Raw genomic sequence first — 27279 nt, forward strand, 5'->3', positions numbered from 1 at the left:
TACTCTAACTCTAAAATGTTCTAAAAAGTTTAAAATATAGTAACTTCTTAAAATAGTTATTTATGAAACAGTTAGTGAAGTATGCTTTTTGCGAACGCACGCCATTTTAGAGCACGAGCGACAACGGAGCGAGTGCTATAAATCGCGGAATTTCGCAAAAAGTACTTCACGCACAGTTTCAAACAATATTTTATCTACGATAAACAAATAAAAAAGCTGTAACCCTTCGTCACTGGAATTCATTTCTATTCTACAATTTTTAGAACTTTGACATTTAAAAATTCTAACTACTTTCAAACCACAGTCAAAACTTTTGTTGTAATTCATTGCTCATATTGTCATCACCATGACAACGCGAAAGTTACAAACAGTGCGAAAAAGTAAATACCATTTAAAATACATTGTTACTTCACGCACACTTTAAATCCTTCACGCACTGCTATCTATAATGACAGTTTTCACTGTCATCAACTAAAAATTTATACATAATATGACATAGAGTAGATAATAGTTATTTATGAAACAGTTCATGAAGTATGCTTTTTGCGAACGCACGCGATTTTTAGAACACGAGCGACAACGGAGCGAGTGCTATACATCGCGTAAGTTCGCAAAAAGTACTTAACGCACAGTTTCATACAATATTTTATCTACGATAAACAAATAAAAAAACTGTAACTCTTTTAATTAAAAAAACTGTAATTTTTAGAACTTTGACATTTAAAAATTCTACTACTTTCAAACCACAAAACTGCCAAAAATTTGTTGTAAGTCATTGCTCATATTGTCATCACCATGACAACGCGAAAGTTAAGGATATTTGGTTATATGAAAGTGTGTAAAAAAACCCCATTGAAAGTGTGCGAAAAAGTAAATCCCGAGAGACGAAGTAGTTTTCAATCCTAATAGTAAATTATTAATATTGAAAATATTAAAAATATTACTAAAAGATTTTTAAATTGAAAACTTATTGCTACACTTTCCTGGTGACACCTCCAAGACTTCTACAATTTGCAAGTCAAATGGATGCTGCAGTGAAGACGAGAGGGAAGGAATTCTACACTATGCAATTCACATCCCCCGTCTGCAGCTGGTAAAGTTCCAACGGAAAAATGCACCTAGTTACTCTACGGAGTAATACGACTATAAAATAAAAATGTATACCATTTTTATTCAGTTGCAATGCGAAGGCAAAACAATCTTAATTTTCAATTAGAATACGGAGTGCAGTCCAGTCCCTTGAATCGCGATTTTCGGCTCTTATTGGAGCCTTCATCGGAAAGAACGTAAGGACTGTTCTCCATATTTTAACTGATTCGCATCGAGAGGTTTTCCCACCCATTGCAACTGAAGTGATGATAGGAGGTGGCTAGCGCCATCTGGCATTGAAAGACGAAGTAGTAGTAAATCCCATTTAAAATACATTGTTACTTCATGCACACTTTAAACCCTTCACGCACTGCTATCTATAATGACAGTTTTCACAAACTAAAAACTTATACATAATATGACATAGAGTAGATAAAATTATTTATGTTTTGGAGGAAGACATGCGAAAAACAGTTTATTAACATGACGTTTGTGAAAATTGTGCAGTTGGGTACAGCTAAATAGATTTGTTTAATTAATACAGTGAAGCTATCTCATAAAAATAATAGTATGTCCTCCTTGCACCAGGTCGTGTTTCTGTCGCGTATGTCATTATTGGTCTGATGCCTACTTTGTCAATATTCTGCCTTTCATTTCTTTTTCAATATTTTTATTTCTCCTTATTGGTTCATTCAGGCAATCTGCAGCTCTGTTTACTTTATTCACTTGATCTTCCACTTCTTTCTTGAGCTTTCCATAGCTAGATAGTGTGGTGCCTAGATATTTAAACTCATGAGTTCTATTTTCTCACCATCCAGCTCTAATTTACATCTTAGTAGATTTGCAGTTTTAACCCGCATTTGGTCTTTTTTGGGGAAATTAACGTGTTAAAATTTCTAGAGGATATATTAAATAGGTGCAGCATACGTTGTAAATCACCTTCACTTTGATAGATTAGTATTACACCGTCTTCATAGAAGATTATTGTAAGTTGTTTTTCTCCCATTTGATATCCTTTTTTAGTTCTTAGTTATTTTATCATTTCATCCATGCTCCGGTTGAACAATAGAGGACTCAGAGAATCCCCTGTCTTATCCCATTGGCAACTTCTGTGAGGTCAGTTAGTTCTTCTTTTAATGTGTTATTCTGTTAGATATTTTCGATCATTTTAATTATTCCTAGAGGTACCTTTCTTGCGTATAATAAATGGATAAAGTTCTTTAATTTGACACTGTCAAATGTGTTCTTAAGGTCTAAGAAACATAAATATGCCGATTTGTAGTACTCTAATAACTTCTCTTGAACCTGCCTCATTATAAATATAGCTTCGGTGCATGACACCCGGCCTAAAACCTTGTTTTTTTTTCTGCTGATGTTATAATGTTATTTAGTTTATTTTTACCAATTTGGTTATTAATTTTAATGTTGTGTTTAATAAACTAATTCCTCTGTAATTCTCCAGGTCCGATTTTCCCCCTTTTTGAAGAGATGTATTAGGATACTAGCCCATTCTTGCGGTATTCTGTTTTGTTCTATTATTTTTTGGATTCGTTTTAATAATTGTTGAGTCAGATCTTGTCCTCCGTACTTTAGAAGTTGTTCGATATATTGCCCTCTCCTGGTGATTTTATATTTTTTAATTTCCTTAATGCTTCCTTTACCTCTGCTCATTCAATGTCTATTTTTTCATCTGCCGTCACTTCACGTGTTGGTGGTTTATTATCGTCACCTTTTGCAAATAGAGATCGAAAGTAGTCTACCGATGTTTTAATCTGAAAATGTGTTTCGTATTTATTAGTTCGTTCATCTCTTGTTTTTGTTTGTGTTCGCTATTTATATTTCCTTTTGTGTTCTGTAGAAGTCGTGTTCCATCTGTTTCGAGAAGCTCTCCCAATGATCCCTTTTATCTGTCTGACTAAAGTAGTCGTTTTGTTTCATATTAGTTTATAGTAAACCTGTTGTGTTTGTTTTGTTCTGTTTTTCAAAAAGGCTTTCTTCTGTTCTTCACATTTTATCGTCACTTCCTATCTAAACCTTTTTCTGTTTTCTCTTTTTACACGTTAGTATGCATTACTTTCCTCTCTCCAAGTTATTCTGTTGCGGCGTTAATTATGTTACCTTTGAGTTTTGCTTTCCACGATGTTACCGTTTTCTAATATTCCATTATCAGCAATCTTCTCTGATATTATTAAACGCTTTTCTTTACTTCAATAGTTTGTATTCAATTTTTAGACGTTAATTTGACTGACTTTTCTTCACTGCAAACGAATGAAAATTTGCAGACATATGCATTCTCGGGAACAAGACACGAATAGTCAATAATTTTTTTTGTTTATTAATTGTTTAAATAAAAAAAAACGATTTTAATGGAAAATGATTAAATTCTCTTGTTTTCTACAATGTAGAAACTTGAAACTTTTACGGATTGTAGCTAATGATATGAACTATACATAATTTCGCTTTTTACGTTAATTGTTTACGTTATGCTTCATAAATAAACAATACAGCTTCAAATTTTGAACGCTCATATATTTGTTGATATATAACTCGGCGTTTATTTGTGTCAAACAATACGATACGAAACAAAACTTCAACCAAAACTCGAATTAAAAAAATTTGTGTTTTTTATCGTAGTCTTAGAAAAACCACCGGTAAAGATGTTTTGTGCTACAATTAACATTAGAATTCGTTTTGTCGTATTAATTAATTAAACGCTTTTCTTTAGGTAATTTGACTGCCTTTTCTTCAATGAAAATGACTAAAAATTTGCAAACATATGCATTCTCCGGAACAATACACGAATAGTCAATATTTTTTTTTGTTTATTAATTGTTTAAATAAAAAACGATTTTAACGGAAAATTCTTTTGTTTTTTACAATGAAGAAACTTGAAACTTTTACAGATTGTAGCTAATGATATGAACTATACATAATTTCACTTTTTACGTTAATTGTTTACGTTATGCTTCATAAATAAACAATAAAGTTTCAAATTTTTTGCCGATTCCTACTACTTTTCATGTTTGTACATCATATGTTTTATACATATTTTAATAAACATGACGATACATTTTAATGTTTGAAAAGTGTAAGGCTAAAAAGTTAAAAATAATAAAATATGAAAAAAATATTTTTAAGAAACGCTTTTCTTTATTTACTAGGGACTAAAATTAATATTATAAAAAAATCAATTAAAAAGCAAAAAATAAAAAAAAATGAAAAGTCTAACACATTCATTAAAGAAAAAGCGTGGTGTGAAAACCGTTTATTCGATGAAGACGCGCCACGCTTTTCTTTGACGAATGTGTTAGATTTTTCATTTTTTTTTTAATTTTTTGCTTTTTAATTGATTTTTTTATAATATGTTTAATTTTAGTCTCTCGTAACTAAAGAAAAGCGTTTCTTAAAAAAATGTTTTTTCATATTTTTTTATTTTTCTGTATAAATATTCTGTGGTCTCCGTATTTAGTCCTCCGACTCTGATTTTTGTTTGTATTGGTGCCTATCCCTTGTGCGTGAATTTCATGATGATTCTTATTTTTCATAATACAGTGGAACCCCGATAAGTCGGCCCCCGATAACCCGGAAATCCGGCTAACCCGGACCGATTTTTATCAGACAAATATTACAACAATAAAAATGTATGTCCTTTATGCTGGATTTTCCAATTTCTTTTCAACATCTTAAAATATTTTCTTTTATCTTTCCTTATAAACATATTGTTCGAATACTATAATATCTTATATTTTTCAGGCTAATTTTATTTATCATAATAAACTTTCTTCGTAAAAATTTGTCGCTTTAGCGAATTCCTATGTAGTTCATTCGTTTCAATTTTCAATGTCAAACACATTATACAATGAGAGATAATGCGTATTTGTATAATTTGATACATAATATACCTTAGTAAAAATGACTGGCATGGCAGACAACGCTCATTCTCGTGTTATCGAAACCAACAGGCATCTGTAGTATGCTTTATTTACTTGAAACTGTCTAGCATTGTTTAGAAAAGACTATTAAAAAATTATTTTTCAAACAATGGACTTAGTCTTCACTCTTATTAAATAACAAAGTTCGTTCTCGTTGCGAGACGGTATTGTGTGTGTGTAGTAAAGTCGCATTGTTCGTTCCGCGTAAATATATTCAGATTTTGTGTTTGAGTAATTTTTTGTCTACGTAATGGCAATAAAACTTAAAATGTTGTTTTTGTTTCAAAGTGATAACAAAAGACAGTGTGGACAATCGTTGCAAAGCTAAGAAAGCTAAAAATGAGACTCTCGACGACGCTTTGTATGTGTGGAACGCGAACGTGGTTTACAAGTGTCTGTGTGCCAATTATAACGGAGTTTATCTGTAAGCATACCATATTTTAATAATCTTTACCATTTTCTCCGGCTAACCCGAATTTTCGATAACCCGGATCGGCCGCGGTCCCGATTAATCCGAGTTAACGGGGTTCCACTGTACTAGGCTGTGGTCACTACCTACACTCTACTCAGTTGATGTATCTTACGTCGATTATTTTTGATGGGTATCTATCTCTATTGGTTACGACATAACCTATCATAGAGTAATAGTATTCAATAAAATTATCATATATTTCTGCTGTTACTGGAGTTATTGTAATTCCCTTGTAAGAGTAACTATTTACATAAAGAGATATCTTGAATGCGAGTAAAAACCGCTAGACATGTTTAAATTAAATAACAAAAAAGAAGATTTGCGGATTTACATACGAACAATCAAACTATCCACAATTTGATTAAGGCCTTAATACCCAGCTCAATTAAATTCCAGTGAATTTCCCCATCTGTCATCGATATCGCCCAGAATATTGCCTAAACCATGGGTAGAATTAAACCAGTTACCATAGAAAACCTTCTGAGCGTAAATTTCTATGCTCACAGGGGGCGCAAAAATCTAAAGAGGGTGGTTACGCAGTTTTACCCTGCATGTGTTAAATTACATGCTGGATTGCATTTCAATAAGTACAATGAGAACTTTTTGTTACTTCACGAATGTTACAAACGGTGATATGTTTCTTTTCAACTTTGCTCTAATGTTATATAGTCAAGAAGGAAATTAAGAAACGTTGTTTTTTATATAGATCTTTAGATGTGTAAGTTCCAAAGTCGGTAATTTGTTATAATTTATAATAAAGCTTTTTTCATATATGCTTGTTTAATTGAAACCCATATTTAGTCAGGTTAACTTTTGATAGTAATCACTCAACTAACATTCTGCAATATTAGTTATATTTGTAAACGTCACACTGATCAGTTCTTATCATTTTTGTGTGACTATTATTTTAAGAATTCTTCTTTTTTTTTGTTCTTTGTCTTCTTTTTGAAGTTATACTTCTTTAGGCGCAATTGAGAGTGAAATTTCATAATACTGCGCGCATGCGCACACAGACAGTACGTAGTTCGTTACTAATCTTTCAAGATAGGTATGTATGTATCTGTATCAGAGCAAATAAGTCATTAAAAGAATATATAAGTTTTTTTAGTAAATGTATTATTTATTATAATTTTTGTGTCTATGGATTTGTTTTCCTCTGTAGTAAGATAATAAAATATTATGTAGGTAAAACATTTTCCACTTGATCTATTTGTCGCCGTGTTGTGTAATTATATCCGAAACTTACGTGTCACTTACAAGAGGCTCGGTAGGCTAGTTGGTAAAGCGTTGGATCAGAGATCGGAAGGTCCCCGGTTCCAATCCTGGCGATTCATATTTTTTTTTTTTTTATTTTTGGAGGTTTTAATAAATTTTTTTTGTAAGTGGTAGATAAGAAAGTTAGTTTAATTCTTCTTCTTTAAGTTCCATCTTCTATCGAAGGTTGGAAATCATCATGGCAATGCGGACCCTGTTGACTGCCGCTCTAAATATCTCTGCACTACTGCATTCGAACCATTCCCGTAAGTTCTTAAGCCAGGATGTTCTTCGTCTTCCCACATTTCGCTTTCCTCGGATTTTGCCTTGCATAATAAGTTGTAATAATGAGTATTTTTGCCCTCTCATCACATGTCCCAAGTACTCAAGTTTTCGTCTTTTGATAGTTAGTATTATTTCTGGTTGATTTCCTATCCTTCTAGTTACTTCCACGTTCGACATTCTTTGAATCCATGATATTCGTAGGATTCTTCTGTAACACCAAAATTCAAAGGCGGCCAACTTATTCAAATGGACTTGTTTCAACGTCAACGCTTCCAAGCCATAAAGAAGGGTAGAGAACACGTAACATCGAAGCATCCTTAGGCGTAGTTCTAACCTTATATCCCGACAACAAAGAAACTTTTTAAGTTTAATGAATGATGCACATGCTATTTCAATACGTGTCTTAATTTCTTTGGTTTGGTCTACATTTGATGTTATCCATGTTCCTAAGTATTTGTAGTTATCCACACTCTCAATCACAGTATCTTCAATAGTTAATTGGATGTTTACGTTTGCTGATTTAGTTATGATCATGCATTTAGTTTTCTTTAAATTCATCTTCAGTCCGTACTAATGACAGCGTTCATTAAGGCGTTGCATTACGTTCTGTAAATCATTGTTGTTATCTGTTATTATTACTGTATCGTCTGCAAAACGTAAGTTGTTCAAAACTTCTCCTTTGATAGATATACCTTCTATTGAATTTACCGCTTCACTGTAGACATTGAAAAGTAGTGGAGACAGCACGCAACCCTGACGGACTCCTCTCTGTATTTTGATATCTTGGGTGTCCTGGTTGTCAACTCTTATCTTGGCAGTTTGATTCCAATATATATTAGATATAATTTTCATGTCACGACTGTCAATATTTTTGCTTTTTAATATATCTACAAGCTTTTTATGTTGAACTTTATCAAATGCCTATTCGGGACTGCACGCTGGGGTTTGTTTTGGTTGGATCAGGGAGAGCAGCATATGTGCCTCCTGATGAGAGACTAATAAGTTTCGAAACCGGTAGAGGTGCTTGCAGCACTCTCTGATTGGACTGGAATATGGTTCGGCTGTATTTTCGTTTTGCAACGAAATTGAAAATGGTTATTCATTTTTAATTTACATTTATTCTGTGTGGAGTAAGAAGGGAACCAGTCTCGTTGGAACTTTACCGCGCTGAGCAGATGTGACGTGAATTGTAAATTGTAGAATTCCCTCATCTTCCTTAGTCTCAGCATCCGTATGGCTTGCAAATTGTAGAAGCCTCGGAGGTGTAACCAGAGAAGGTTCCCATTGTTTTCATTCTGGTGGGATATGTTATACGCCATTAGAGTGAAAACTTAGTCTTTTGCTAGCAGTTGCCGCTAGGGCATCTATGCCATTTCGTTCGTTGCAATTCGGGACTGCACGCTGGGGTTTGTTTTGGTTGGATCAGGGAGAGCAGCATATGTGCCTCCTGATGAGAGACTAATAAGTTTCGAAACCGGTAGAGGTGCTTGCAGCACTCTCTGGTTGGACTGGAATATGGTTCGGCTGTATTTTCGTTTTGCAACGAAATTGAAAATGGTTATTCATTTTTGATTTTTATCAAATGCCTTTTCAAAGTCTACAAAACATAAGCACATATCCTGATTCATGTCCATGCATCTCTGGGCCAGCACATTCAAGCCGAACAAAGCATCTCGTGTGCTCATACCATTTCTAAAGCCAAATTGTGTGTCACTGATTTCATATTCGAGAGTTTTAACAATTCTACTGTGTATTATTTTCAAAAATGTTTTAAGTGTGTGACTCATTAAAGATATTGTTCTGTGATCCGAGCAGGTTATTGCACTTGACTTTTTGGGAATTGCTACAAAGGTCGATTGCAGCCATTGTTTGGGGATTGTGGCAGTCTGATATATTAGATTAAAGAGTTCAACCATTACATCAATACAATCGTCATCAATAAGTTTTAATAATTCGATGGGCACATCATCTGGTCCAGTAGCTTTACCCTCTTTCGTGTTTTTAATGGCATAGATGATTTCGTCTCTTAATATTGGTGGTCCGGTATCCTCTGTGATTTCTAATGACAGTTCTCCTCTTTCATCATTAAAGAGTTGTTGGATGTAATTGGTCCATTGACACAATCTCTCCTTCACGTCAGTAATAATATCTCCTTTATCATTTTTAAGGGTATTCGTTCTTGTGCTTTTTCTAGAACCTGTCATTTCTTTGATTTTTTTGTGTAAATTAAAGCTGTCATACTTTTTATCCAGGTCTTCTATTTCTTTGCATCTGTCGGAGAGCCACTTCTCTTTTGCCTCTCGAATTTTATTTCTGATGTTTCTCTGAATTTCTTTGTATTTATTCGGGTCTTTTGTTTTACGTTTTCTTCGTTCTTCCATAAGTTCAAGAATTTCTACTGTCATCCAAGATTTTGTTTTTTCTCCAAGTGGTTTGAGTGTTTCTTTTCCAACTGATACTAAGGCATGTTGAATTTTTCCCCATTTTTGGTCAACAGTCAGAGTTTCCGCACTGTCTTCTTTGACTTTCCTTAAGTTCTCGTTTATTTTAAATTTCGTTTCCGCATAGGTCTTGTCTTGTTTGAGCCGCCTTGTATCCATGATTTTATTGGAGCTAGGGCCCTTTACCTTCTTTAGTTTCACTCTCATAGACAAAACAACCGGGTTGTGATCGGAGGATATGTCCGCTCCTGGATAAGTTTTAGATGATATTATAGAATTTCTATATCTTCTGTTGACGATAATATAATCTATTTGATTTCTGACTATTTTGTTGTTATTGTCAGCTGGTGACTTCCATGTATATAGTCTACGTTTAGGAAGTTTGAACAAGGTATTTGAAATTATGAGCTCCTCATTGATACAGAAATCAACAAGCCTATCGCCACGTTCATTTCTTTTCCCGAGTCCATATCGCCCCACACAATTCTCCACTTCTCCTTGACCGACTTTAGCGTTCAAATCGCCCATTATAATATTTATGTCATGTCTTTTAGTTAGCTTTAAGACATTGCCAGTTTGTTCGTGGAAGGCCTCTATGGTGTCTTCATCCTTGTCTGCAGTGGGTGCATATACTTGGATTATATTTATTTTACGATTTAAATGAGAGTTAAGAGACAGCATTAATACTCGATCAGAGTAAGGAACAAAGTTACAAACGGCTTTCCGAGAATTGTTATCAACTATAATTCCAACTCCCTGTTTGTGATTGGGGTCGTTGTTTCCGGAATAATACAGTGTTCCATTTCTGGTGTTACATTTTCCTGATCCAGGCCATTGTATATCGCTAAGGCCCAGTATGTTAATCTTCATTCTGCACATTTCCGACACAGCGTTATCGAGTTTGCCTGATTGGTATAAACTTCTTACGTTCCATGTTCCAATTTTCAATGCTATAGAGTTATTCTTCTTTGTTTGACAGGGATTTACCTTGATGACGACCTGAGAGGCCCTGTCGTCTAAATATTTAAATAGTTAGTTAGTTTAATATTTAAATAAAATACAAATGACCTGTTAAGTATATTTACTTCGTTGAAATTATATAATAGAAGTATAACTTCTTACGTACGTACAAAGTACACACATATTCTTTTTGTATAGATATCACTCTCTCTGTTTTTGCAATGTGCCTTCAATCCGTGAGTTGTCGTTCCATCGTTTTCGTGGTTTTCCCACTGATCGTCTTCCTATATTGGGGAACCGTCTCTCGCCGCCCTTGCTACTACCTTGTTTGTTGTCATTTGGATTATGTGGTCATTTAATTCTACTCTTCTGCTTCTTCCTAGTTAGTAACGTTCTCCACATTGCATCTTCGTCGTCTATCTGTACTTCTAGCTCTGTTCCCTCGTGTGTTACCATCGATTTTTTCGAAGGGTTTTCATCTCTTCTATTTCTAGCAATCTTTTTGTCCGCTCTGGGTTAGATCGCATTTCTGCTGAGTATTTTATTATCGGTCTCATGACTGTTTTGTAAATTCTGCCTTTTATTTCTTTTCCGAGATGTTTATTTCTCCATATTCTTTCATTCAGGAAACCTGCAGCTCTTTTTGTGCTATATTCTCTTCATCTTCCACTTCAGTTTCGAGCTTTTAGCAGATAGATAGTGTGAATTCTAATAGATATTTAAACTCCTCGACTTGTTCTATTATCTGACCCTCCAGCTCTAATTTATATCTTAGTAGATTTGCTGTTATAACCATGCATTTTGGGGAATTAACAGACATGTTAAATTTTCTGGCGGTTATATTAAATTGGTGCAGGTGCAGCATACCTTTGTAATCATCTTCACTTTGAGAGATTGGTATTGCGTGGTCTGCTTATCAGAATATTTTAAGTTGTTTTTCTCCCATTTTGTATCTTTTTCAGATCTTATAGTTTTTATTATTTTATCGATGATCAGGTTGAATAATGGTAGACTCAAGGAATCTCCTTGCTTTTTTCCATTGCCAACTTCAATTGGGTCAGTTAGTTCATCTTCTACTTTTACTTTTATTGTGTTGTTCTGGTAGACATTTTCGAACGTTTAATTATTCCTAGAGGTAGCTTTTTTGAGTACAATAAATGGATAACATCCTTTAATTTGACTCTGTTAAATACCTTCTTACGGTCCTCGAAGCATCAATATGATGGCTTGTTGTATTCTATTGATTTCTCAGGAACTTCAAGAGATTTGAAGAATAGTGACTTAAAAATTTTGTTTGTTTTTAAATATCTGTCCAAATATAATCAGCGTGCGGTCATTTAATTTTTGTGCGCTGAAGGTTTGCTGCTATAGCAAATTCATACGCGACTGAAATCAATATATGAAAACGAATATTTTGCAGATCAAACTACAAATCAAGAAATGTTATCGTAAATTTAAGAGTGGAAGAGTAAAATATCTCCATATCTACCATTCTGACAGAGCTACACAACCTGGAGGGTTGCAAACCTGTATGATGAAATTTTCAAAAAACTACTTCAAGCAATATGACGAAAACGTCCAGGCAAGTTCTCACGCGTTATTAATCACATCCCGAAACTTTTGCTAAGAATTAAGTTTGTCGTTAGCCGTGTTTTTAAAAAATTTTTCTTTGGGCCTGCTTGTTCATGATCCATGTAGCCTTTCTAACATTTTTAGGCATTTTAAATACAGTCTGCTATTAAGACTGAATGAAAGAAAGAGCACCGGCAACGCTACAACAGAGCAACGGAAATGGATTTTTCCATTTTCCAGAAGAGAAAGGATTACCAACGAACGCATTAAAGAAATAATGGGAATCAAACGAGCAATCACGGATGACTTATCAACAAATCAACTTATCTGGTTCAGATAAACAACGAGTACTAAAGGAAATACTAAAATGGCAACCAGAAGAAAAGAGGAAAGGAAGAGTACCGAGAAAAAGTTGGAGCGAAGGAATAAATAAAGGACTGAGAGAAAGAAACGTAGAAGAGGACCTTTGAAATAAATGTACGACGTGGCGATTGGAAGTCGGAAAACAGCGGAGAACAGTATAAATCGACATATAGTGGTAGTAGTATTACTAGGGCAGTCCGATAAGTACTTAGCCTCTCCGCACGAAGGCGCCACTATCGCAAATGAAGTGTACTGCCATTTAATGCGTTCTCGTAGACGGCTAATGTCAAAATTTAAGCCAAATCGAAATTATAGTATTGTTGTGATTGCGTGTGAAAATCGAATTGCCGCGGATTTTAATAAAATGGTACAAGAGCAATATCGGTCGGTGATTCGATTCTTGTTTTTGGAAGGGAAATCACGCAGCGAAATGCTGTGTACGGTGACTCTTCTACTTCGATGGCAACTAACAAAAATTGGTTTAGTGAGTTTCGACGTGGACGAACGTCGGTTTTTGATAAGCCACGCGTATGTGCCCCGAAAATGGCTACCACGGAGAATAACGTGACAAAAATCCACGATCTTGTATTGGCAGACCGCCGACTGAAGGTGCGCGAAATAGCTGACACAGTAGACATCTCAAAAGACTGCTTAGGTAATATCCTGTATGAAATTTTGGGCATGAGAAAGCTGTCGGCGCGAGGGGTGCCGCGTTTGCTCACTTCAGACAATAAGCGCAACCATGAGACCACTTCAGAGCAGTATTTGACGCTATTTAAGTGTGATCCAAAGGAGTTTTTACATCGTTTCATAACCGTCGATGAAACATGGATTCACTGGCATACACCAGAAACCAAGGAACTGCCGAAAGTGTGGACAGCATCCGACGAACCTGCTCCGAAGAAGGCGAAGACTGTCCAATCGGCCGGAAAGGTGATGGCTAGCATTTTCTGGGATTCACAAGGTGTAATCTATATCTACTACTTAAAGATGGACAAAACGACCAGAGGGCCCTATTATGCCGAATTATGGGGGCGATTTGACGCCGAATTGAAGAAAAAACGACCCCATTTGGCAAAGAAAAAAGTGCTCTTCCACCATTACAACGCACCGGCTCACACCTGAGCTGTCTCCATGGCCAAATTTGTCGAATTGGGCTACGAACTGTTGCCCTATCCGCCGTATTCTCCAGATTTGGCCCCGTGCGACTAATATTTGTTTCTAAACTTGAAAAATACACTCGCTGGGTAGAAATTTAAGTCGAATGAGGAGGTCACCGCCACCACGGGAGCCTATTTTGCAGACCTCGAGAAAAGGTATTTTTCAGAAGGGTTAAAGAAGTTGGAGAATCGCTGGGTCAAGTGTATCGAGCTTAAAGGAGGCTATGTAGAAAAAACAAATAGCCACTTTTTCAAAACTTTCCTTTTTCTTTTGTAGACTAAGTACTTATCGGACTGTCTATAAGACTATGTCATCGGCGAACAACAAATTTATTAGCTTTAAGCCTTTCATATTTATTATTAGTAAATTCTAATTATTTATTTACCTCCGGCGTGATCTTATTCAACTCCGTACAACCTAAATATAACATCGTAGTAACCTGATTTTTGTGGATATTGCTAAATCGTGACATTTGAGTAGCTTAGCCATTTTTTAAATGTAGATCTTGCTTTCTTTATCCCACATTTTATTTCTAGGGAATGGTCCCAATTTTCATTGACGTTCGTACCAAGGACCAAGGTCTATGTTTTTACTTTCTATTTGATGGCCGTTCACACTAATTCATCCAAATTGCTGTTTCTTCTTAGAGATCGTCATACATTTTGTTTTCTTAATGATTAGTGAAAGTCCATATGCGAGAGAGATCATTAGGGAAACTTCATTATGTAGGTGACTGATATAAGTCCGAAATACAGAAAAATAATTGATTTTTTTACAAAAAAAAATAAGAAAAAAAAATAAAATGTTAGTATCGTCTTGATATAGTGTGGGACATTAGTTTAAATGTTCCTTAGTTTAAAATGTCACCTAAAAATGCAGTAATTATTTACAACAAAATTTAAATTTGTCTATAAATCCATATTAACGTGCCATAAATTATTAAAAGTAATGGATAGAAAACTCACTTGCTCTGAAAAAATTAACTCACAAAATATTAAATAATAATAGTCTAAGATCCGAATATAGGTCGATCTGTACCCATCTGCTTGCCGGATTGTTTTTATTAAATTTCATACAAAGACAAAAATATTTTCAGCATGGGTTGCCTATCAAATTCGTGTCATAGCTGTGATAAAGGGGGGCCAAGCACATTTTTTTGAAATTATGGTAGAATTATTTTATTTTTAAATTAAATAGGCATTTTCACTACAATTCATAGATTATTCAAGAAAAAAATCAAGGAAAAATATTGAAAAATAAGCCAACGGTGGCAAATTTTTGAGGTGACACCTCAAAATATAATGAATTTTGCGGTGGACATCAGAACTCATCATTGTATCATAGTAAACAAAAAGTTAAAAAGATTTTATTAACTTATGAGTTTTCCAGGTAACGCTGTACAGTTTAAATAGTTTTATCGACTTTTGACTTTTTGATATCAGTCAAAAATCAAAACAACGAATTTTTTTGAAAAAAAGGGTGAAAGCCAACGTATTTATTATTGTTAAACAAGAAATAAGCATACAACAAAAAATATCTCGACAGCGTTATACCTCAAGGAATGTCTGAAGAAATGTACAAAATTCGAGGTGGGTCGGTCAAGTAGTTTTTGAGTTACAATGTCTACAGCCTTTGAAAAAAGCAGTTTTGTGAAAAACGCGTTTAAATTTTGCCAACTTTTATTTTCAATTTCTTTTTTGTCTGTCAAATCGTAGAGTGATGCACACCGGAACATGTTTTTAAATTGCAGAGCAATTTACAAAAGAAAATGAAAACAGCGGTTGACCGTTTCTCACTACGCTCAAGAACGCTGGTGCTAACTTGCTGCAAAGCGAGTCGAAGGTAGGGAGATAGTGTTGAATATCCCTACTTTTGACTCGCTTGGAATCAGGTTCGCGGCAGCACGCTTGAACGTAGTGAACAACGGTCAACAGCTGTTCTCATTTTTTTTTTTTGTAAATTACGATTATTTTACGATTTGACAGGCTAAAAAAAATTAAAAATAAAAGTTGACAATACTTTAAACGCTTTTTTTCAAAGGCTGTATACATTGTAACTCAAAAACTACTTAACCGACCCACTTGGAGTTTTGTACCTATATATTTTCTTTAGATATTCCTTGAGGTAACGCTGTCGAGATATTTTTTTATGCTTATGTTATGTTTAACAATAGTAAATATGTTGATTTTCACCATTTTTTGCAAAAAAATTCGTTGTTTTGACTTCCGAGTGATAACAAAAAGTCAAAAGTCGATAAAACTAAAAAAACTGAACAGGTTTACCTGAAAAAACTCATAAGTTAATAAAATCTTTTTGAATTTTTTGTTTACTATGATCCAATGATGAGTTCTGATGTCCACCGCAAAATTCATTATACTTTGAGGTGTCACCTCAAAAATTTGCCACCGTTGGCTTATTTTTTAATGTTTTTCCTTGAATTTTTTCTTAAATAATCTATGGGTGGTACTAAATATGCCTATTAATTTAAAAATAAAATAATTCTACCATCCTTTAAAAAAATGTGTTTGAAATATTGATTTCAATCCCTACGGCCCCCCTTAAGTGTAGCTATGACACGATTTTGAAAGGCAACCCATGCTAGAAATATTTATCTATGTATAAAATTTAATAAACACAATGTTTCATCTGGCAAGCAGATGGGTACAGATCGACCTATATTCGGATCTCATACTATAACTCACATTTGAAATTCACATGCTATTATGACCCAAATACTAACCAATGTCCAATGAAAACAAATGCCTAGGTCAACTATGCTAGCCTAGGGCTAGCAACGTAGTCTAAGAGGTTAAATCCCAACGTCTAAGACGGGCTCGCCATGTCCATAGACTCACTAATAACCGCCTTGCCAATTTAACCTGGGAGGAGGAAGCCCTTATAGAAAGAAGTCGCCCTTAGGACGTCCACTAATGCGATGGCCAGATAACATATGGTCAGATTTAAAAACAATGTAGCTACTTACTCACCCAATTATAATGGACGACCGTTCAAGATGGAATCGAGTTGTGGATTCAGCCCAGACCAACCCCGGGTTGTAGAGCTCTGAGAAGAATAAGAAGAAATAGTTAAGATAATTAGCAAATAAAAACCAAGAAGAGCAGATCAAAACTATTTTAAAAACCGTCATCATTAAGCAGACTCAGTGACTAGATTGGCATTACAAAATGACCCAACACTACCTAAGAAGAGCAGATCAAAACTGTTATAAAATTCGTCGTCATTAACCAGATTCAGTGACAAGGTCCTCATTACAAAATGGCGTAACAGTGCCCAGTAGATTATCCGTATAAATCAACATTACATTACGTAGTTTCACATCCTTAGAAATCTGTGACAGGAGTATTTTATAAAATTCTCCTGTCACAGTGACAGTTGCCATACTCTTCCGATACGTCTAAAGGCGGGAAACTATGCAATGTCATGTTAATTTATACGTTTATATCGATAATTTCCACCTCTACTAATTTCATCTCTTTTTACTTCACAATGTAATATGTTTTTTCCATCTTTTGCGTTATTTTGCCGGTTATTAGATCATCACTGGCTGGCAAATCAATGTAGTGAAATAGAAGAATATTTTAAAAAGTATGATAGCTTTAACATGCCCAAGAAAATAAAAGAAATCACAAATACACAGCGAAAAAAGAAAGATGGCCTTCGTAAAGACATAAATGGAAAAATTATTATAGAAGTCACGGAGAAATTAAAAAAGTGGAAGACATACATAACAGATCTGTTTGAGGATAATAGATAAGAACCGGAAGAAATCGACAGCGAAACGGGACCAGAGATCATAATGGAGGAAATCGAACAAGCAATACGAAACGCAAAAAACGGAAAAACTGTAGGTCCAGACGAAATACCTGCGGAATTACTGAAATCTCTAGACGATGAAACTCTACCTGTATTACTGGATCTGTTTAATGAAGTATATAAAACCGGAAAAATCCCTCAGGAATGGTTGGTGTCCACCTTTTTAACAATATCAAAAACAATATATGCCAAAGATTGCTCGGACTATAGGACAATATCATTAATAAGCCATACCCTCAAAGTACTTCTAAAGGTGATTCATGGAAGATTATACAGAAAGCAAGAATATGTATGATATGGATGATACCCATTTTGGGTTCCGCAAAGGACTTGGAACAATAGAGGCATTGTTTGTGTTTAATGTCCTCTCTCAAAGATTCTTAGATATGAACCTGGATATTTATTCCTGTTTCATCGACTTAGAAAAAGCGTTCGACAGGGTCCGACATGAAAAACTAATAGAATTATTGAAAAACAGAGATATAGACAGACGAGATTTACGAATTATCATAAATATGTATTGGAATCAAAAGGCCAATATAAAGATAGAACAACAAGAATCCGAGAATATTGATATAAAAAGAGGGGTAAGACAGGGTTGTGTTCTGTCGCCGCTACTGTTTAACCTATACAGTGAAGCCATATTTCAGGAAGCGATAGCGGAGCTAAAAGTGATGGAATCTCTATAAATGGAAGAATAGTAAATAACATAAAATTCGCTGATGACACCGTTATAATGGCAGACACCCTGGAATCGCTACAAGAATTGCTAAATAGAATTAAAGATTATTGCATTCGATACGGACTAAAAATAAACAAGAAAAAAACTAAATTTATGATCGTCTCAAAAACAGAACATGAAAATGAGAGGTTAATGATAGAGGAAACCCAAATAGAAAAAGTAAAGACATACAAATATCTGGGAACCTGGGTCGATGACAAAAATGACCAAAGCAAAGAAATTAAAGTCCGAATTGAAACTGCAAGGCAAGCATTTATAAAAATGAAGACACTGCTTACAAACAAAGACCTTCAGTTGCCTCTCAGATTGAGGGCTCTAAGATGCTACATATTTTCTAATTGCTATACGGAATGGAAGCTTGGACATTGAAGAGACAACACATAAGAAGAATAGAAGCGTTCGAAATGTGGTGTTACAGAAGAATATTGAAAATTCAGTGGGTTCAAAGGATTACCAATGTTGAAGTGCTACCAGGTTTAAATAAGTAGTTAGAAATTATGAAGGGTATAAAAACTAGAAAACTGGAATATCCATAGGAAGAAGACGCATCTCCTGGCTGAGGAACCTTAGAGAATGGTTCAACTGTAGTTCATTACAACTGTTCAGAGCAGCAGCAAACAAAGTGACCATAGCCATTATGATATCCAACCTCCGATAGGAGAGGGTACTTTAAGAAGAAGAAGATCATCACTGTATAGCTGTAGATGTAGAAAAATTATTTCGTGTGACCAGCACCTTCGCCAATTATTGCATCGGACTTCTATTTTTTTACTTCCAAAATAATAATACCTATTTACTATTCAGCTGCTTATGTTCATATCTTTGGTGACCTATCTTACATTTTCCTCTGAAAACATGTTTTTTATACAGGTCTTGATAACTAATGTTAAAAGCATCTTATGCTGAAGATTTAAACTATTTTCAACTGGTAGTAGGATAAATTGTAGACTAAAAAACCGCCCTGAAAAAATCAGTGTAAAGAATATTTTTATCTGCGTGAAGAGGAAAAGCCCAATATTTTCAAGCGAGTTCTTTCCACGAAGCAAAACTCATTCACCAAAATGTTATATAACTGTTGTATAATATATTCGAAAGGCAGATAATATCGGCGCGGACGGGTATTTTACAAGAAAGCATCACGCTTTTCAAAGATCTCTCTCGCATTTACCCATGAGCGAATTTGAACGGCCAACCGAGGGAGTTTTGCATTGTACGTTGCCAGTCCGTCCATCTGCTTCGTTTTCTCAGTCTTGCCTTTCTTTCTCTCGTTCTGGCTCTCACTCTTCGCGTCCGTTGCCAGGTTAATTCCACGTCGTGCACTCCTAAAGTCCATGTCAGACGAAAAAGCAAAAAGCTACAGTACAACTCCCGCCCACGACACGAGCGGACCCATTACTCCCCGTTCGGCCTCAAAAAGTATCAAAACTCAGATTCTGGATGTATTTTAATTATAAACGAACATCGACATTTACATTTAACGCTACAAGGTAATAGGCCTAGATCCCGCGTATCAAAAAAGTTTATTAAAAGCAAGCTGAAAATTTGTTAATAGCTTAACGGTGTCTAACTAATCGGACAAACTTTGATGGCCGGGAACACTGGAACAGGGAAAATTTTAATCGTGGAACAGGTTACATGTTTCGGACGTCAGACTACAAAACGTCCCATGTATTTTGTCGGACAGAACTTGGACAATTGATTTGTTACCCCTTTATTAAATTCTCGTGCAAAAATCAAACTTATATTTACCACCAACATAATTCCTATCATTTGACATGTCCTACGCGTCGGACTTATTAAAATGCGCAACATATTTGTCGGACAAATATTTTCATATATATAAAGTTTGCTATTGAATAAAATTAAAAACAACCTGCTACTGTTCACAATCATAAACTTGTCAGGATGACACGTTTCACAATTAATATATATATATATATATATATATATATATATATATATAAAGGGTTGTCTACAGCTAATGCCGTTTCCCTTCCGTCAGCCAGGACTTCCATTTTTTTTTATCTTCCCAGTATCCGTCTTCCAATCCTTTCTTAGACATGGCTTCGCCGACTTTATTTTTCCAAGATCTTTTCGGTCGTCCTCTTCTTCTCGTTCCTCTTGGGCTCCATTCTGCAACCTTGTTTATCCAAGTGTTTTCTGCTCTGCGTACGTGGCCCTACCATTTCAGTCTTCTCTCGTCTATATATTGCAGGGCATCTTTTTCCACTTGCATTCTTCTCCTTATCTCCTCATTTGTTATTCTGTCTCTTCTGGTGAGACCACAGCATCTTCTCCAGTATTCGATTTAGGTTGCCAGAATGCTTTTTTGGGTTTTTTTGTTTATGACCCAAATTTCTGCGGCATATGTCATGATGCTTCTTACTATTGTTTGGTATATCATTGTTTTTGTTTTTCCCTTGATGTTCTTATTCCAGATTACATTATGAAGTTGTCTGATGCAAGATCTTGTTTGTCCCAATCTACTTTTTATTTCTGCTTCTGTTGTTCCGTTTTTTGACATTATAAAGCCCAAATATTTAAAATTCTTCGTTCCTTTTATTTCAACTTGTTCTTCTACTTCTAAGTTTTTTACGTCTTCTTCCGATATTACTAAGTATTCCGTTTTCTTCACATTTATTTCCAGGCCCATCTTTTTGTATTCCTCTTTTAGTTTTCTTACCATGTAACTGATATCCTCTTCATCTTGAGCCATCACCACTTGACCGTCTGCGAAACACAATGTGTAGAGATAATCGTCCCTTATCGGTATTCTCATACCCCTACACTTTGTCTTCCAAGTTCTAAAAAGATTTTAAATAGAGTCGGTGACGTTGGGCATCCCTGTAGTAATCCTTTTGTTGTTTTGAAGTTAGCAACTACCTTGTTTCCGATTTTTATATTTACTTCATTTCCACTGTACATGTTTTTGATTGCTTGTGTTAGGTTAGGTGGTATCCCTATTTTAGTCATTGCTTTGTACAGTTCTTTCCTTGGCACGGTGTCGTATGCCTTCCTAAGGTCTATAAACGCCATGTGTACATCTTTGTTCTTAGCTTTTTTTTTCCTCTATTGTCTGTTGTATTGTATGGATATGATCTAGACATGATTTCCCTGCTGTGAAACCTGCTTGTTCTTCTCCGATTTTACCTTCTATATTTTTCTCTATTTTGTTCCTGAGGATCCTGCCATACAGTCTTCCCATTGTAGCGATGACGCTTATCCCCCTGTAATTTTCGCAATCTTTTCTGTTACCTTTTTTGTATATCGATGTTATATAAGCTTCCTGCCATTGTTTAGGGATGTCCTCTCTATTTATTGCTCTTTCCATGATTCGGCATATCATTCTTCTTAATTTCTCTGTTCCGTATTTGATTAGTTCCGCCACAATTCCTCCTGGTCCTCCAGCTTTATTGTTCTTCATGGAATTTATTGCTTGTTTCATCTCTTTGTCTGTTATGACTATTTTTTCTTCCTCTGTGGTCATTATTTTTTGTTCGTCTCCATCGATGCTGAATTCTGGTCTTTGCTCTATCAGTAGATTTTTATAGTGGTTCTCCCACTCGTCGTCTGGTATGTATTGTATAAAAGTTTTCTCTTTCCTGTTAGTTCGTAATGATTTCACAATTTTCCAGGCTTCTGAACTTCTTGTTCCTCCAAAATTCTGTTCTATACTTCTACGTGACCTTTCCCATTGATCATTTTTTCCTTTCGTTGTAATAGCCCTAACCTCTCTATTCTTATCTCTATATTTACGGAGGTCTTGTGGATCTTTTGTGCTTAGGTATTTATGGTATAGTTCTTTTTTTTCTTTTATTTTCTCTAAGGTGTCTTCGTGGAATTCCCATTTGTAATTTTTATCTCTTGTATTTTCTATTTCTCCTAGCGCTTCCAGGCCTGCTTGTATTATGCTTTCTCTTATGTGTTCGTATGTACTGTTGATATTCTCCTCAAAACGAAATTCCACTAGCTTCTGATCTAATCTTCTTTGGTACAAGTTTCTTATGGAGTCGTCCTGAAGTAAGGGTATCTTCAGTCTTTTTTCTGTTGGTAATTCTTTAGGTGGTTCTTGGTTACTCTGTGCACTTTGGTGTACCCATGGTAGTTCTAATCTTGCTATCAGTAGTCTATGGTCGCTGCCGCATTCTGCTCCTCTTTGTACTCTTACGTCTCTTATTCGCATTGTGGTTTCTTTCTTCAGTATGACGTAATCTATTATCGACTTAAGGTTTCTTGTTTCTTGAGTCCATGTGTACTTGTGAATGTTTTTATGTTCAAAAAAGCCGTTGGTGATTCTGAGGCCGTTCATCTCACACAGTTCTGTAAGTCTTTCTCCATTGTCGTTTACAACGTCTTCTCCAAATCTTCCAATTGTTTGGTCATTTTCTTTTTTCCCAACTCTGCCATTCAGATCTCCTGCGATGATTATTTCTTCCCTTTTTTTGACCTTTATGATTTCACCTTGTAGCGTATCCATGAAGTTTTCCTTTTCCTTGATGTTACTGTCATCTGTTGGACCATATACTCCTAATACCACTATATCTCTACCGAATAAGGGCATATGGACTTTTATAATTCTTTCATTTATGGGCTCCCACGATTTGATGTTCCTTTTATATTTTTTTTAAATAAGAATTCCTACTCCTGCTTTCGCTCTTTTATCTTTATCAACTCCACTCCATATGTGTATTATATCTCCGATTTCCTCTATGCCATTTCCCTTTTTCTGAGTTTCACTTATAGTTAATATGTCAACATTCATCTTTCTGATTTCTATTAAGAGTTCCCTGTATTTTGTGTTCCATCCTTGAATATTCCATGTTCCCATCTTGATTCTTCTCTGTTTCTTCTTTTGTTTTGCCTTGTTGACGTTTTCAACTGGACTCTGAAGATCTATAGCAAAATTGCCCCCCCCGTATCCGTTGAGGCTCCCTCTTAGAGAGGTGTGGGTTACCACCCGGGGATATTTTCCGCGACTTTTCATTTTGCCATTTTTCTTCATATTTCCTTTGGTTTTTACATGTGTTCGGTTGTTTAATCCTGAACGCCATAACCCCCATTTGGAGGGCCTTTTTTTAAAGAGGCCCTCCAAATTAAAATCATTTTATCAAAACAATTAAAATCTTTTTCTATTACTTCTTGGAGATCTTTCGATCTGTTTAATTCTGAAGCTGCCTCTGGTTAATTTCCTGGGAGGTAGATTGCCAACTATCCCTACATCTTTTAGCTGGTCTTCCGAGCGGGTTGTTTTCTAGGGCAATTTTTGGGAGTCTATTCTCATCAATTCGTCTTATATGGTTGTACCACATTATTTTGCGCTGAAAAATTTGGCTACAAGTAGCGTACAACAAAAAACAATGGAAAGGAAGACTTGAAGAGGCTTATGTTCAGATGTGGACGTGAATGGCTAGACGAAGAAGAAGAAGAAGATACGGATTTGACCAGACTATCTCCCGCAGACATCCTGACAATGCAGATGCTTTGTTGATCTGACTCCTCAGGTCTTTTACTGGGTCGTGTGTGCTTGATATATCTATGCCCAGATATCTGAATTGCATCACCTGTTCTATGGGGTTGTTCTCAACCACTAACTTACATCTGAGCGGATCTTTTGCTATTGTCATACATTTAGTTTTGTTGGTAGAAATGTTCATATTTAGTTGGCGGCTTACTTGAAAGAACTGAAAGAGCTGTCTCTGAAGATCATCTTCTGATTCAGCAATAATTGCAGCATCATCTGCGTAACACACCATACCAATTCTTTTGTTGCCTATTCTATATCCGAGATTAGGAGATGTTATTTTGTTTATAATTTTGCCTATGAGTAGGTTAAACAAGAAGGGGCTTAAACTGTCTCCTTGTCTAATTCCTCCCGGTGTTGGAATATTTTCAGTGAACTGGTCTTCTGCTCTAACTTTGGTTACGTTGTTGTTATTTAGGTTATGGACTATCTTTGTTATGCTGGTGGGTGTTTTATTTTCTATTAGTATATTTAGAATGTCTCCCAGGCACACTCTGTCAAACGCCTTCGTCAGATCAATGACGCAAATATACGCTGGCATGCCGAACACTATAGCTTCTTCTTTTATTTGTTTTATTAAATACTGCGTCTGTTATAGATCGATCCTTTGTAAAACCTTGTTGTTCTTCAGCAATAGTGATTTGTCTTTCCGGTTTGTCCTTTAAAATACCCGTGAAAAGTTTCATCGTTGTATTTAAGAGGGTTATTCCTCTGTAGTTTTGTGAGCAAGTTTTTTGTCCTTTTTTAAATATGGGGATTGTGATGCTCTTATGCCATTCCTGTGGTATTTCTGTTTCGTTTAAGATTTTTTTAAAGAGTTGCGACAGTTTACTTGCAAGATCAGGGCCTCCATATTTTAAAAGTTCATTGGGTATACCATACCTTCCAGGTGATTTTCTGCTTTTTAGCTTCTTGATCGTAAATGAAAATCTTTTAATTAAAGCTTTAATTTAAATTTTTAGCTTTAATTAAAATCACGTTCCACAATTAAAACTTTCCCTGTTCCAGTGTTCCCATACATCAAAGTCTGTCCGACTAGACACCGTTAAGCTATTAACAAATTTTTAGCTTGCTATTAATAACCTTTTTTTGGTATGCAAGATCCAGGCCTATAATAACGATCCAAAATTTTTAGTGGCGAGTACTTGAAATCTCTGACTTCTTCGCGGAGATGAAATAATAGGAGCCAATAATAGTTATTTATGTACCAAGTCAGTGAAGTGACTCTTTATCGAACGAGTCTGATATTACGAGAAGAGCAAGCGTAGCGAGCCAGGCAAATAACAGACGAGTTCGATAAAGAGTCTTAACTGACGTGGTGCATACACAATTTTATCGCCAACATAATTTGATATTTATTTTAACACTTAATTGCAATTTACAATTGAAGAACTTTTTAAATTTTAGACGTAATAATAATTTCATGACAGTGATGATAGATAACTTTTTGAAGATGGCCGCTTTCAATTTTTAATCGATAGTTAGCAATATTGAATAATTACTAAATCGGTAAAGAAAAATACCAGGTTTTCGAATATGTATAGTATTCGAATATGTATTCCGTTCGCTAAACTCAGACTCAACTGGCTAGTGATTTAAGCTAGTAATTTTGACAATTTGATAAAATTGCCAAAAAAATAATTACTAAATAGTTAATCATTACTAAATATTTAGTAATTTTGCAAATTTTGTCAAAATTGGCAAAAAACAAAAAAGTTACGTACTAAAATCTTTAGCCATTTGCGTCTGAGTTTAGCGAACCGACATAGCTATTTGTATAACAAGAGAGGAAACTACTACTTTTCCTCCTGAGAATGAAGTTTACTGCCCAATGCGTAGCGGAGGGCAGTAATTATTTAAGGGAGAAAAAGGCACTTTACTCCCATGTTATACATATGGTTTTTCTACCTTCCTTAAATAACAAGTAATTTTTTCATTTTTACTTAATTTATTTATGTAACAACGAACAAAATTTATTAGAAGTAAAACTAACAAGTAGGTACAATATAACTGTCAACTGTCCAATATAAGTCAAGTTATTAATGTAAACATTGTTAAATCAAAATAACAATTTACTGTTTTTTACCGTTCTGCAAAATACAGGGTGTTTTATAAATAAACGTTAAAATGTATAGATACTTACGTTATAGAAAATAGATATTGTACAGGGCGTCAAAAAGTTATATTTCATGAATGAAATATCATGACGTCTATTTTACTTTTCCTCCCTAGGGAGGAAAAGTACAACTTTGCTCCCTACAATCAGGTCCGGAAAAGTATACTTTCGGTAGAGGTAGGTGGAAAAAATATTTTTTCTAAGGATAATATTTTTTATATGAATATAATTACAAAATAATACAGAATTTCACTTTTTGACATAAATTTAATTGATAATATCGCAAGTTTTGTACAATATTTTTAATAAATAAAGTAAATAAATATTAATTTCATTCAAAGACATAATCTATTACTGCCATCGACCACTTTACATTCAATTTCGGTTAATTTGATTAATAATCGCGTCAGGTAAAGTAAAATTCTTCTTTCAGTACAATAAAGTGTTACTTTACTGCCGCAAATGATGGCAAATGAGTACAATAGTGAATGACTTTAGTGACGGTTGGCGATCAAATATATTGTTTTGGAAACATCTCTTCAGAAAATGGCTACAAACTGTGGTGTTGAGAACTTACAGTCAATCGTCAGAGATTTGTCCTCTAAAAATCATACGCAGAAGCTGAATTTTGCTGAGAAGGTCAATTTTGAGACCTCAGAAAGATGCAAAATAGTTTGTCACTCCTACCCCCGGGCTTTCCCTAACCTAGTCGTAGAAAATAATGATTCAAAACAAGAAATGTAGCTAAGATAAATTTGAACATGGTCATTAACATTTATTGTATAGAATGAACCATTCTCTCAGAAACAACGCTTGAGGCGACCGGCGATTTTGAGATACGCGCGCGAAATCAATATTATAAGTAAAATTTGTATCAACTCGACGGTAAAAGTTCCATATCTTTTGATCAGAGTGTCCTGTCGACAAAAATCAAATGCATTTCAAAGGGGAACAAAGCAGCTTTATTATGCAATTTTTGTGTTTTGTCTTTATCTTAACTTTATCTTTATTAGTAAAACAGTTCTAACAATTAAAAATTAAAAACTTCACTAAAAAGTTGCGAATTCATTTGTTTATGAGAAATTAAAAATTTAAACAAAATTAGGCTATAAACTTTGAAAATTTTGCTAATGAAAGTTATAGAACAACTCAGTATGAACAATTTTAAACTTGGTAAATGTTTCTAATATCTAAATAAATGTTTAATATCCTAGTGAGTTTGGTTAAAGCAACCCTCTCAACAGTCGAGTGTAAGGTTAGAGTGCAGAATGGAATATCCAGAATTTTCCAGACACAAACAGGGCTTCGACAGGGAGATAGCCTATCGTGCCTTCTACTCAACATTGCCCTAGAGAAAGCTGTTAGAGAATCTCGAATAACAACAAGAGGAACCATTATCAATGGGAGTGTAAAAATACTAGCGTATTAAGACGACATTTATATCATCTTCTTCTTCTGGTGCCTATTCGTTTGGAATATTGGCGATCATTCTGGCTATAATTATTTTATTAACTGATACTTTAAACAGATTAGTTGT

Source organism: Diabrotica virgifera, chromosome 5 (assembly GCF_917563875.1).
Source record: "Diabrotica virgifera virgifera chromosome 5, PGI_DIABVI_V3a".
NCBI classification, from domain to species: Eukaryota; Metazoa; Arthropoda; class Insecta; order Coleoptera; family Chrysomelidae; genus Diabrotica; species Diabrotica virgifera.